Consider the following 14,049-nt stretch of genomic DNA (forward strand, 5'->3'; position numbering starts at 1 on the left):
AATTTGGTATGGGTGGGGCCAGGTGACCTCGTCCCTCTAGAGCTCCATGAGATAGAGCTTATATTAAAATTTGATAGTGATCACACTCGTAGAACTTCTTGTCTGACTGACCGCTTGTGTTGTTTGGGTAATTCATTCCAAATAGATACAGTTGCATATCATTTATTAGTCTTCAAAGCATTATATCCTGATGGCATCAGAGTACTTTCTCTATTTTCTGGTATTGGTGGAGGAGAAGTTGCTCTTCATTGATTTGGAATACATTTAAGTTGTGTTGTATCTGTTTTAAATTATGAGTTTCCTCGCATTGTGATGGAAGTGAGAGAAATAATGCACTCAAAAGCCTTAGCTAGTAATTTTTCTTGATCAATGTGTAGGCTCATTTTTTTTGTAAATAACTCAATGTTAATAAACTACTTGAAAAATAGAAAATTGATTTTAACCAGAACAGAATGTTCTCTACTGATTTTAAATTGTCAAATCAAAGGATTACATACCCTAACTAAGAATAGTAATTTTTTTCATTTTCAAATTAATTTTATAAAGGTTTACAATCATAAAATACTTTTTTTTTAACGAGAGTTCAATTTTTAGTCGTCCAACGAATTTTTTTGAACCGACTCTAAAGTGGTTTGTCATGGAAGTTTATCATAATAATAATGTTTCTGATCTTCTTTAACAAATGGTTTTTAATTATAACTTTTGGAGGACCTCCGTGGGCTTAGAAAGTATGCGTTTTGTTTTACAATGATACAAAATCACCATATTTATTGTTTGCAACTACTTGAATTTCCTTGAAACTTTTTAAGGTGAAGTATTATTAAATTCATCCATGGTACAATTAATTTAAATTATTAAATTATATAAATTTTTAATAAATTAATGAAAATAAAGAACTTATGATCGTACAATTAATCTAAACACATTTAATTCAAGATGAAATTCAATAGTTTGAAAAGAAGTTGATATTTAAGAATTGTAACATAGATAATGAAATTATGTAAGTTCGAACTAACTTCTAGCCTATTTATATCGAGTTGTTAAATTATTAAATTCATCCATAGTACAATTAATATTATAGTTTTTAAAATAAACTAATGATAACTGAAACTCAGATATTCAGATTAAAAACACAATTTCACCAAAGTTGATATTCACAATTTCATCGTAGTATGTAATTGAAAACACATTTCACCAAAGTTGATATTCAGATTATTATAAAATAAATCTAAAAGGTCTAATCAACCATGATGTACACTTATAACATGCAATATTTTTTCATGATCTTCATTGTCTAGTCTCCACTTGCGACGTGCACGCTTAAGTTTGACTGGATGCAGACAAAGCCCTGTAGCAACGACCAGGTGGCTATATTGTAAAACTTTTTTGTCAGGTTGATAATCAACAAAGTGTATTCCATATTGGACTATTTTCTCTTGCTTCAAATATGTCCCCTCTATCACAACAGAACCTGTACCACAAATTTAAGTGTTTTAAAATTTGACAGATATGAAGTTACCTAAATATATATATTTATTTAAATATATATGTGCATGTACATATGTATATGTATAATTTACCTATGGGGAACAACATTCCATCACTTTCTTCAGGGTCATATACCTTTGTCCTCTCTGCAGTACATCACAATAAATAATAACTGACACATTCATGATTTCCAGGCTCAACAATCACTGCAAAGACATCTCCTGCATAACAAGTATACATGAATGCATGTGTACAATATATATAAGATAGTTGAAATCGATAATTAAATAAAAACTTGAGATTAATTTTTATGATACTTACCCACTTTTACCAATCTAGAGATATGATTATAATCATCAAAAATCAATGGAATATCATCAAAATTTTCATCTTCTTTATCAAATTTATCAGTAACATCAAGTGGTACCGAAATCCATGCACCTGTATATCCATGTGTCTGATTGATGCATTCTTCATAGTTTTCATCAATGCAACTGTCACAAAAAAATGAGTATTCTCTTGTCTTCAATGTCCAATTGCAATTATCTGTACTCATGACTGAATGTAAAGAACGTGTCTTTTCTATCCTCTTGCAACCATGCATGTTTTTTCTATTGACACCTGAAAGTTTGTTAAATTGAAAATATAGAAAAATTAAATTTAAACTTCAATGAATTCAAAAATAAAACTTAACAATAAAATTTTATAATTTAATTGTGCATAAAAGTTAAATAGACGTACACATCCATACCTGTTATCTCCCAGAAGACTCTATATGGTGTCTGTCGACTCATTGTTGATGATGTCCCGACCTCATCTAATGCAAAATGAGTCTTACACCACTCAACAACATCATGTGCATCATTTACACGAACTCCCTGATAATTCATTTGATATTTTTGCAAAGCACATTTGATGCAAGCTCTAGCACCATCATGTTCACCTTTTCCATGACCACTCTCAAAGAAATTCCATATGTGTTTTATATTCTCATTGCGATGATATCTACACAATGCATAAAATGGTCTAGATGATTTAAACTACGCGGCACATCCATCATACCAAACATAATGTTTATCAACATTTATGTTTCTTTCTTTCAAATAAGAAAAGAACGTATTGAAGCAATGTTCTACATAGTGAATGCCATGTTCTTTATCATCACTTATATAAAAATGATATTCCTTTATAATTACTCGTGCTTGAACTATTCTCTGAACACCATCCAAATCTAACTGTGCATGTCTATAAAAAATATGTACCATAATAGTGACCTGCTTATTAAAGTAATAATTTGATTGAATTGCTTTTTGATGAACAAATGAATAGTTTTCTGCAAAATCAACAACTGATACAATTGTTCCAAGTGGAAAATTATCTCTCAGAGTTTGAAACTGTTGTGCTTGCCACTTTGCAAAAAATGCATGACAAATATAAGGTTGAATCAATTTCTTAAATCTGTCCATAAATGTTAGAACAGGCAACTCCTCTTCAACATATTCCAACCTTTTTGTTTCTTTCCCCAACTTTGTTTCATTCTTGACATACTTGTAACTTTTGCAATTCAATATTTTTGTTACATCAATATTTTCAGTTTTCAAAGGAAATAGAGCCAATTCACCACATGTTTCACATAATCCTTTGATGCAATTTATTTGACCAGCTAGATCATCTATGTTGTCACACAAAATGGATGATATAAACTCACTTCTCCTACTAGGAGGAGTAACATGAAAACCATATGTGTCTTCTACAAACTTTCGAAATACCTAATAGTGGAGATCAAACTCAATATGATGACGACAACAACACGTTTCAAACACTTTGTTTGACCTCACAAAGTATGGCTTCAATTTTTCAAAAAATGTTTGCCCAACTTTTACATTAGGATGTTGACTACAAAACGACACATATAACTCATGCTGTGTTGTGTCCAACCAATGTTTTGTATGATGTTCATATTGACCAGGTGCAATCCTATGCCTAATAACATCTCTACTATTTGATGAAGGATGAGTGTTATCAATCCAAAATGATATGATTAATTTTTTTAATAACTCTTCAATCCTATCAGAACGAGGTGCTCTGCACATGATTGCCCAATTGCCCTCCTTAGTACTGTCATCCACAATTAATCTTCTCTTAACGTATTCTCGCATTGTTTTCCTACTAAAACCCATTTCAGACGAAATTGAAGATATTTGTCTATTTTGGGTCATATTCTTACTTACAATAGACATCAACATCACTTTTCTTGCTACAGACTTATCTTTAGTTCGAGAGTGTTTTCCTATGTTTCTCAAACCTTGTTTAACATTTTCAATCAAAACAGTTTGCATGTTAGAAAATCTTCTCTTTTTTGATGTTGTGTTTACACCTAACAATTTCAATGCCTCTTGCAACTTTTTTTGTGTAAGCAAAAGTGAAAGCAACTGAGCTTGTTCAAGTGTTTCACTATGATCAAATTGAGTCATAATTTCTCTTATCTTCTTCTTCATTGACCTTCTCTTAGACAAACTTAATGGTTGAACACTAGCTACAAGTTTTCTCAATTTATCTACATCCATTTTAAGCAAATGATCTAAATTCTTATGAGAAATACCATACTTTATAGATTGGACAATATTTAAGAGTTCATCCATACTAGTTCTTGCACCTGATCTCAACCCTTCTCTGATTTCTGTTACTGGAATTTCTACAGGGACCGATCTTGAGCCTTCTCCAACATCCATTATTTGAGATTCAACAAGGAAAGATTCTGACCCTTCCCCGACTTCTGTTATTTGAACCTCTGTAGGGACTGATCTTGAACCTTCTTCAACATTCATTGTTTGAGATTCTGTAGGGAGTGTTCCTGACCTCTCTCCCATAGGCACTACTTGTACTTTTGTTGAGCCTTCTTCAACATTTCCTTCACCTTGTTTAATTCAATGATAACGTGCCACAGTTTTCTGAATATTTCTTTGTTCTGCTTCATCAGATCTTTTCCTTGCATATTTGTTTTGCCTTCCTCTCTTGTTTCCCATTATAAAAAAAAAAAAAAAAATTATCCCTTGCCTCAAGATAAATTTCATGCAGTAACCAGATAAAAAAATCACTGTACGGATTTGTCTGTCGCTGTCAGTACTTTTAAATTATTTGACAAAAATCAATAGAATGTAGTCGTCTGCAACAAGACATAAATATTTTTCATTATATGACTAAAATCTGTGAGTCACATTCTTTACAAGTAGAAAAGCACCAAATCCTTCTTAAGCCATCATTGAATCACAAACAAATGACATGGTATGAATACTATAATGTTTGTCCTAAAAAATAAATTTTTCTTTCTTATAAAATATATAATTGTTTTGTCTCTTTAATTTTTTCGTTCTTATTGTAGGACTAGAAAAACGGGTTAAACGCATAATATACTATGAGAAATCACAAAACTCAATCAACATACATTAACACCCACTAGTCTACTATGAAAGCCAAACTAATCAAAAAAAGTAAACACAAGGTTAGAAACCCCCTCTTTTATTTGTAGCTCCCATGTCCTTCTTTTTTCTGCAAATGATGTAGCTCCAAAGTTTCTTAAAATGCAAATTTTGAGTGTTTTGAGTGATTTAGAGTGTTTCTTAAGGTCTTGGGATGCAATGCAAGGCGTGGAAGTGTAGATTAGGGTTTTGGAACCTAGAATGAAACACCTAATTACCAAGTGCGCCCTGAAACTACCAAGTGCGCCCATGAAGTGTGCAGTTGGTAAAACAGGGTTGCAGTTGATAAAAGAGGTCAAAACTTGATAATTAAGATGTGGGTATGCAAGATATGAGTGTTTTTTATATTTTTAAGTGTTTAGGGATGTTATGCAATGTGAGGAAATGTTAAATGACCTAGGGTTTTGATATGCAAAGTACAAATGTCCTAGGGATGTTATGCAAGTGCAAATGCAAGGTGTCGTTTTGAAGGTATGCAAGATGAAGATTATGATGTGCAAAATGAAGGTTAGGGTTATGTTTTGGACTTGGTAAGGATGTTAAAGGTAGGTGTATGCAAAGTGGACTATGCAAGGGATGGTTTCCTAGGGTTGATAATGACGTTTAGGCTATGCAAAATGAGGATAGGTGATCTAGAAGACAAGTTGGTTGATGGACAATTTGATAGGGTTTGATAGTGAAAATGATGTTAGGGTTTGAAAAATGAAATATGAGGGGGATATACCACTAGGGTAAGTCAAAAATGACATTTAGAAATATGATTATGCTAATGATAGCTCGGTATACATAAGGTTTTTTGAACTTAGGTGAAATCTTTACAAGGTATTAACCTAAGAGTTTAACGTTATGACAATAGACTTTGGATCTTGATCAAAAAAATGACAAAAAAAGATAAGATCAAAATGACAAAGCCAAATCTACCTTGACATAGGTAGCAGTTGGAAAGCTGGGTTGAAACTAAGGCAATTCTAAGAGCTATGCTTTCCAAATTTTTTGTTGAAAAATGGGTCAAACTTTACTAGTGCCTCTATAGAGATGGAGAAAAGGCCCAATTGGTGAAGGGATTGAGAAGAAGAGGGATATGGAGATAAAAGGAAGAGATAAACAAAGATAGTGAGAATGAAATATATAACTAAGAGAAGGTAGAGAGGGAGATATAGGGATAGAGATGGATAAAGGGAGAGATGGAGAAGAAATATGGATATAGAGAAGAGGTGTATGTGGAGAAAAAAATGGATAGGTGATGAGAGAAGTGAAAGGGGTAGACAGAGATGGAGGGATGAATATAAAAATGAGACACAAGTAAATAGTGTTTGTGTGTGTGTGAGAGAGGGAGAGAGAAGTGAGGGAGAGACATTGAAGGAGATAATTCAAAATGAATGCTCAAAATGATGTGTAGGAGATCCAAAATGATGGTTAAAGTAGTCAAGATGAGGGTTGGGTATGCAAAGATGCAAGATGGAAGATGCAAAGTGATAATTTTTGAGGTGAAATGCAAAGGATGCAAGCTTAAATGCTAATGATTGCAATGTGAATATGAGGGATACTAAAAAGGTGCTATATGAAGTCTATATGATGCAAGTATGAGGCTCAAACTATGAAGAATGCAAGTGGATGCTATGCAAGAGTGAAATCTATGTTTTGCCAAGTACGTTTGGGAGCACAAGTTGCTATGTTTTCCAAGGTTTGAATGTATTGAACCAAAGTTTGTAATGTTTTGAAAATGTTTTGACAATGTTTGATATTTTGACAAGGTTTTGCAAATTTTCAAGGTGTAAATTTGAATGTTGTCTTTTATCTTGATTATGTTTTACACACACGCAAGACACATTAAGACAAGAATAGCTGTTGTTAAAAGTGAACAATCACACCACAACCTAGGCTTTAGGACTGTATCCACTGAATTCCTACTTGAACCAAAGTTTAGCCGCGCTTATCTAGAGTGGACAACTTAGGACCTTGGCACCACAGGCTCCCCCTTACAGTGCATTCACTTCTCGGGGCTACCAAGATCCACTTCCCAAGGGGCATGACTTCTCAAGGGACTGTTGTCTCTACTAAGGACCGCGAGAATGTAGGATGGCTTCACGGGCATGGGTGACCCCTTGAGCCAGTGGATAGAAAGGATTTTGGCCACTAAAACATGGTTTTTAATAAGGGCATTCCGTTCAACAAGTGAGTGATAAACTTCCTCAGAAGGTCTCCCAGCCTCGAGAACTGGGGTTTGACACACCACAAGGATACTGGAGGAGAGCTATCACTCAGCAATACCGCCGACACGACTTTCACCGTAATTGAGTTTTATATAGTGACTGGAATGTTGACCTGGCTTTTGGCCCGTTACCGCTCTGAGGTCGTCCCTTAGCATACCCAATATCGAGTATCTTGGTCCAAGGCAGGCCTCCTACAAAAGTTACATGGATTACTCTTACACCCAAGATCCATGAATGGCGAGGGGAGAGGATACGTCCAATGCAACTCCTAGGGATTTAAACACTGTAAATACGCTAGGCATAAAATAAAAAGTTCATTTTAAGCACCAAACGAAAAGTTATTTAATCTAATAAATCCACACACATGGTTTTGACAAACACACAATGGTCTTCGACAACGTCCTACAAAGCAAACATTAGTAGTTTGTTATGATCATGTCTTCATCCCACAATTGCCACATGCTGCAAGGAGACCATTAGTAACACAAAATCATCTAATCTATGTTCTAGAAGGAAATGAAAACCTTAGATTATTTCTTTATAGAAATTGAGAATTCATAAAGAGTTATGACACATTTATTTTTATCAAATGAATTTGATTTGAAAATAAAATTAAAAAATTCAATTAAATGTGAATGAAGATAAGAAATATTGATGAAAGCGTGAACGAATATAGGAAGAATATTAATTTGCAAATATTGAGAAATCTCTCACCTACCTTTGATTTATCTGTGGACAAAATTCGTGACAAAGACAGGCCTGCAATGCACTATCAGGTTGATACTAAATACGAAGATTGATGGCACAAAATGACGTCTATAATGAAAATTTGCAATCAATGATTGAAATGTGAGACATGGTGGTTTTTGTTTCGCGGATAGAATGATGTTTCATGCATGTAGGTGCAGGGCCCATTTTTGATAATTTTTTGGCTTTTTTGATTGTTCGCACGAACATGAAATTTTAGCTATGTTCACGCGAACATAGCCAGATATTTTTTCGACCGTTGTGAAAGTGCAACAAACATGTTCGCCTGAACATGTGTTCGTGCAAACATGCATAATATGTTCTCTCAAACACAGTGTTCGAGCGAACACTCAAAATTAGGAAAATTTGAACTCATTTTTCATAAATTTTTTTTTTTTTGTGCTCTTTTGACTCCCATAATTGCAGGAGAATGATCTCCTACTATAAAATAAAAAATGTCAAAATGTGCTGCTCAGAGCAAGCTTTCCAACGACTATAATTTTAATACATATTTTAGTCGTTAAGACTTTCAAATATGAGTTTAACTCATTATAGGTTCATTACCGATTGAACATCAATCGACTTCAACACTTCGGGAAAATTAGTAAATTAGGTCAAATTTTTTTTGAAAAATATGTAGGCACTAGCTTATTGAGATACCTTACTATTCAAAAAAAAAAAATTAGGTTTATGATAAATTGACTTCAAATTATTTGTGTCAAACGGAACGTATGTCTAAATTACGATTTGTGTCACTTCAAAACTTCATAAACTATACAATATTCAACAAAAATAAATCAAACCAAATGCAGACACTAGATATTGATGTTACAAATCCAACGCCAAAAGAATTACTTCATTATCATTTCTAGAAAAAAAGTTATGTGTGTCAAACGGACTATCACTCTTTAAAATATTGAATTTTATTATGTACCACTTTTCAGAGGAGATAAAAAAAAATGACATAATTTTTTTTTTTTAAAGATTAAAAAATATAGTTACAAAGTAGGAACAAAGTATTCAAAATCACTAGTTTATGTCATCTTGAAATTATTTATAGTTTTGGAGATATAGTCACTTGAACGTGACGTTTGTTGCAAAAATATTGATTTCAGTGTCAAAATTGGTCAAAAAGTGGAACCCATTATTGTGGGATCACCCGTCCATGCATTTTAACATGTGAAGAAAATCTTCTTTTTCCTCATTTGGTTTGTAATATTTTTGGGAGATCCAACAACTTATGATTGTAGTGAAATTAATTCTTCTTCAACCTATTATTTTTTGAAATTATCATATTTTTACTCACATTGTTTGAACACCTTGTTGAAAACCTCATAAGTGGATTCAAAGACATTTTTTCTTGTCTTGATATGGCTAACAACATATATACAAGGGGCTGAAACCAAACATCACTCTCATTTATTGACATAACCATAATAGTTTTCATGGCTACAATAACATCTACATTGTATTTTTTCATGATTATGACCAAGAAATATTGAAACATGGTATGTATTAAATAATGAAATCCCATGTCTAGCATGATTTTTCTAAATTTAATTTCTACAAATGCTTTTAACATGAAAATCCTTCTAGAGAAATGGTGACTTATGATGTCCCCAAGATTTTGAAAATTATCAATGATCAGTTGAAGTAGCTCCTTCATTGGGTTTTTGTCACAAGGCTTTTAAGATGCTAAGATTATTTTGATTTCCATAAAACAAGAAGAAACCAATGGAATTATCTCACATTCTCAATGCTTCAACCACTTGTGTTGACTCAACACAACCACAGTTGGAAGAAGAACAATATTCAACAAATTAGGGGGTGATCACTCTTGTAGTGCCTCCTATATTTGCATTCCAATATGTGATTATTTTGATAAGAAATACATTGCTATTTTTTTTTCATGATGATCTACATGGTGAGATGCATTCAATGACATTATGTTATTTTGGTTGCAAGTATCCTAGCTATGATAGATGGTTAGATTATAACGCCCAGCCAGCGAACCCAAAAGAAATTAACGTAAAGTTTCACTAAGTTTGGCAAGCATTTAAAAAAGAAGATAATAACTTACCAAAAAAAAAATAACATAGTGGAAGAAATAACATACACATAAGAACATACCATAAAACATATTACAATTCTTAAGGGTCCCATGACGTTGAATAAAATTTAAGTTTAATTAAATACTAAATCCAATACATAAAAAATCCACATCAAAGAATCACTACAAGTACAAATTCATTTAAATTATATACAATTACAAGAGATGCCACTTGGCAATAATTAGAATGCACAATCATCCACTATACAAGTCACAGGGTATGAGAGGCTGAAAGAATATACATCATAAAATAAATTACATCATCTTGTAAGATCTATGAAATGAAATATAATACAATTAGGGTATCACCATCCATCATAAAAATACAAGATCAAATAGAAAGGAACATCTGCACAAACACATCTAGTAATGACATCTAACAATCAGATTCAATGGTTTAAGAAAATGCACTACCACCTGACCTCGTGAAATCTAAATGGCTCACTCCTACCACACTAAGGAGAAAATTTCAAGTTCCATACATGAATCAAACCACAAGTCATAACCAACATATAGGTCAAGGAAATGCCTGAAAAAAAAAACTATCTCAAAGGGTACCAAGACACAAGTATCAAGTAATCCTAGAGGCAACATAGACATGTAGGAAATCTACTATGCAAGTGGGCAAGTGTCATCACATGAGCCAACTCTAAGGTTGCCCTAGAAGCCACTACAAACTCCAGACCCCCTAGTGTCTTTATGTGGCATTAGTATCCTTTCATACAAACAAGGCATACTAACAAATCAGCTCTAAGGTTACCCTGGTAGTCTTTTAATGCTCTAGACCCCCTAGTGACTTTCTATGGTACAAATATCTTATTAATTCATTTTAAACCCATTTAATGAAATGTTATCACTTATTAAAATAACCTACAATGGGTTACCTGCTAGACTCTTTAGGGCCTTGGCCTCCATTGCAAGCCACTTCCCAACATGACATGCAAATAACCTGCTCTAAGCTCAGAAAAAGAAAAAGATCTCAAATGACCATAACCCACACAACAGTTCTTAAACAAGCAACTAGAAAGTACTAAAATATTACTGATCATAATCACAGATTTCACCAATACAATCATCCTAACAAGACTAACCCAAAATCAAGTACACATAAACCAAATCCATGTCATAGCATGACATCACCAAAAACAAATCATTTAATCACCTCAGTCCTATACAAGAAACTGGGAAACAATCCAAAGATAATTGATAGGAGACTTAAAGGTTATATCAGAAAAGTCACACCATTCACTTTAGTTCTACATAAGAGAAACTGAAAGTAATAACAAAACATCTGATCAACTCAGCATAAAGCACACACATGACGCATCACCATGGTCGGGTATAAAAGATCGTAATCAAAACATCATCATAACATCACATAACAAAAACTCCCAAGCCTCTTGTAAACATCCTGATTTTGTCAAAGCTAAGTCAACCCCAAAAGCCATAACAAGAAACCACACATTGCATATAGTACACACAATGTAACTTTCTCAATATATAAGGTTTAGAAAATACAAAGGTTTTCAAGTTTCCATTTATTTTTTTTCAATTTTTATGTATTGCGGTTTATAGAGTTTTCAATATACATATAGGGTTCACATTTTTCATCTTCTCAAAGTATTATAATTTCCAAGGTTTTGGAGTAATAAAATTTCCCTAGTATTACAAATCATTTTCATGTATCTAAACCATATAAACACATCCAAGCTTATAAAAGAAAACATTAATTCTCCCAATTAATTGTTTTGATTTTCAATTTACTTTAAAATTATATTTAAATAATAAAGTAATAAATCAAATTTTTAAATAATTAACATTAAAATTTTAACAATACTTATTAAAAATATTAATAATGATAATTTTAAATTTATTAAACTTTGGACAAACTTTTTCGAAAAGAAAACCTACTAAAAACATAAAATTTTCCAAAATGAAAACATACTAAAAATAAAAACTTTTCCAAAATGGAAACCTACTAAAAAAATCTGTATCAATTTCAATCAGAGATGGAGAAGACATATATATATATATATATATATATATATATATATATATATGTGTATATGTATACATATACACATGTGTATATGTATACATATACACATGTGTATATGTATACATATACACATGTGTATATGTATACATATACACATGTGTATATGTATACATATACACATGTGTATATGTATACATATACACATGTGTATATGTATACATATACACATGTGTATATGTATACATATACACATGTGTATATGTATACATATACACATGTGTATATGTATACATATACACATGTGTATATGTATACATATACATATGTATATGTAGATAGATAGATAGATAGATAGAATGAATCTATTGTGTAAAATTCACAAGATTCTACCTAGATCTAATGCTAAAATAACAAGCACACATAACTCGCAAACAATTCCTTTTCTTTCAAAAACTCTCTTCTTAGAAAATGGCTCCTCCAAACCTCTATATCAAGAAATGAGATCTATTGTGTAAAACCCACAAGATCCTACCTGTATCTGATGCTAAAATAAAGAGTGCACATAACTCGCAAACAATTTTTTTTCTTTCGAAAACCCTCGTCTTAGAAAATGGCTCCTCCAAACCTCTGTATCAAGAAATGAGATCTGAGTTTCCTAATAAAGAGTTTTTTCTCCAAATTAGGGCTTTGATTGTGCAATCACACAAAAATCCTTTTCTTTTATTAATTTATTATATTTTAATTTCATGCACAAGCTTTAAGAAATTTAATTAAAATAAATTTATTAAATTAATGTTTTCTCTCTCTTATTAAATTCTTGAGACATTTTAGTAATATATTTATTAGTTCAACTAATAATATTATTTATAGTTTATTATAAATAATAAAAATCCTAAATAATAATTATTAAATTAAATAAATATAAATACACCTTAATTAGAAATTAAAAAAAATCTTTAAATTTAATTCTTTTATTTAATCAATTTCTCAATTATTTAGATATAATTAAATATTGATTTTTCTTTATAAAAAATTCATTAAATTATCTTTTAATTTGATTTAATTTCAATGGCTCGTTATAGACCCACAAGACTAAATATGACAACTCAACTGCAAGACAAAGAACATAATTAAACTCCAGGGTCAAAATCACGAATTCACATTACTTGATAAATTCAGATGGGTAAACAACTCAAATACTTGTCCTACTTTCTAGGACAATTGGCTTAGGTTAGGGTTTGGACTGAAGAGTTATCTCCCCACTTATAACATTGAAATACTGCTATAGGGTACACTCATCCTGACAATTCAGGGAAGTCGATACTAGGTACTTGCAATCTGCATAAAATCCATGCATGTACAAACACATATATTATAAACTAAACAGGAAATGGTGGGGAGTGGTACATCGTATAGATACTAACTAGCAAGTGATTATGACTCCCTCCCTGAACCACATTAGGAATGCCAATCATAAAGTAAAATAGACAAGTACACCATACACATGCAAGTATGGGTAAGTAACTATAGAACTGCATATAAATAATCCATCTACCATCATCATGAGATAACTGAAAATCATTGTATGAACATACATGTATCATCACCAAAAGAGTAATCATGAGCACAAAAAACTGTCTTCACTTCCCAAGTGAGCTTGACATATACTGACTGATAATGATTATGCCATTTGTGTAACATCAAAGACAATACACAATTTAATCAATTGTATCCAATAATCTCCCTCTTTAGCATTGATGGCAACACAACATGTCATAGCACAATGAAATTTTGGATTTAGACTTGAGAACCCCCTCTTTTAGTATGAGCTCTTCCTTTCACTGGATTCTATCTACAACAACTGCTACCAAGTTCATTCAGAATTTTCTCCCTCTTTCAACAAACTTCTTCTTTGGAAAACTTCTCCTATTTGGTTCCTTACTTTATTCTAGTTTCAAAAATTTCTCAGAGATATGACAATAAAATTCTCCCTCTTCGACAACACATGCCAAA

Source organism: Cupressus sempervirens, chromosome 11 (assembly GCF_028749045.1).
Source record: "Cupressus sempervirens isolate cs-2001-9-10 chromosome 11, ASM2874904v1, whole genome shotgun sequence".
NCBI lineage: Eukaryota > Viridiplantae > Streptophyta > Pinopsida > Cupressales > Cupressaceae > Cupressus > Cupressus sempervirens.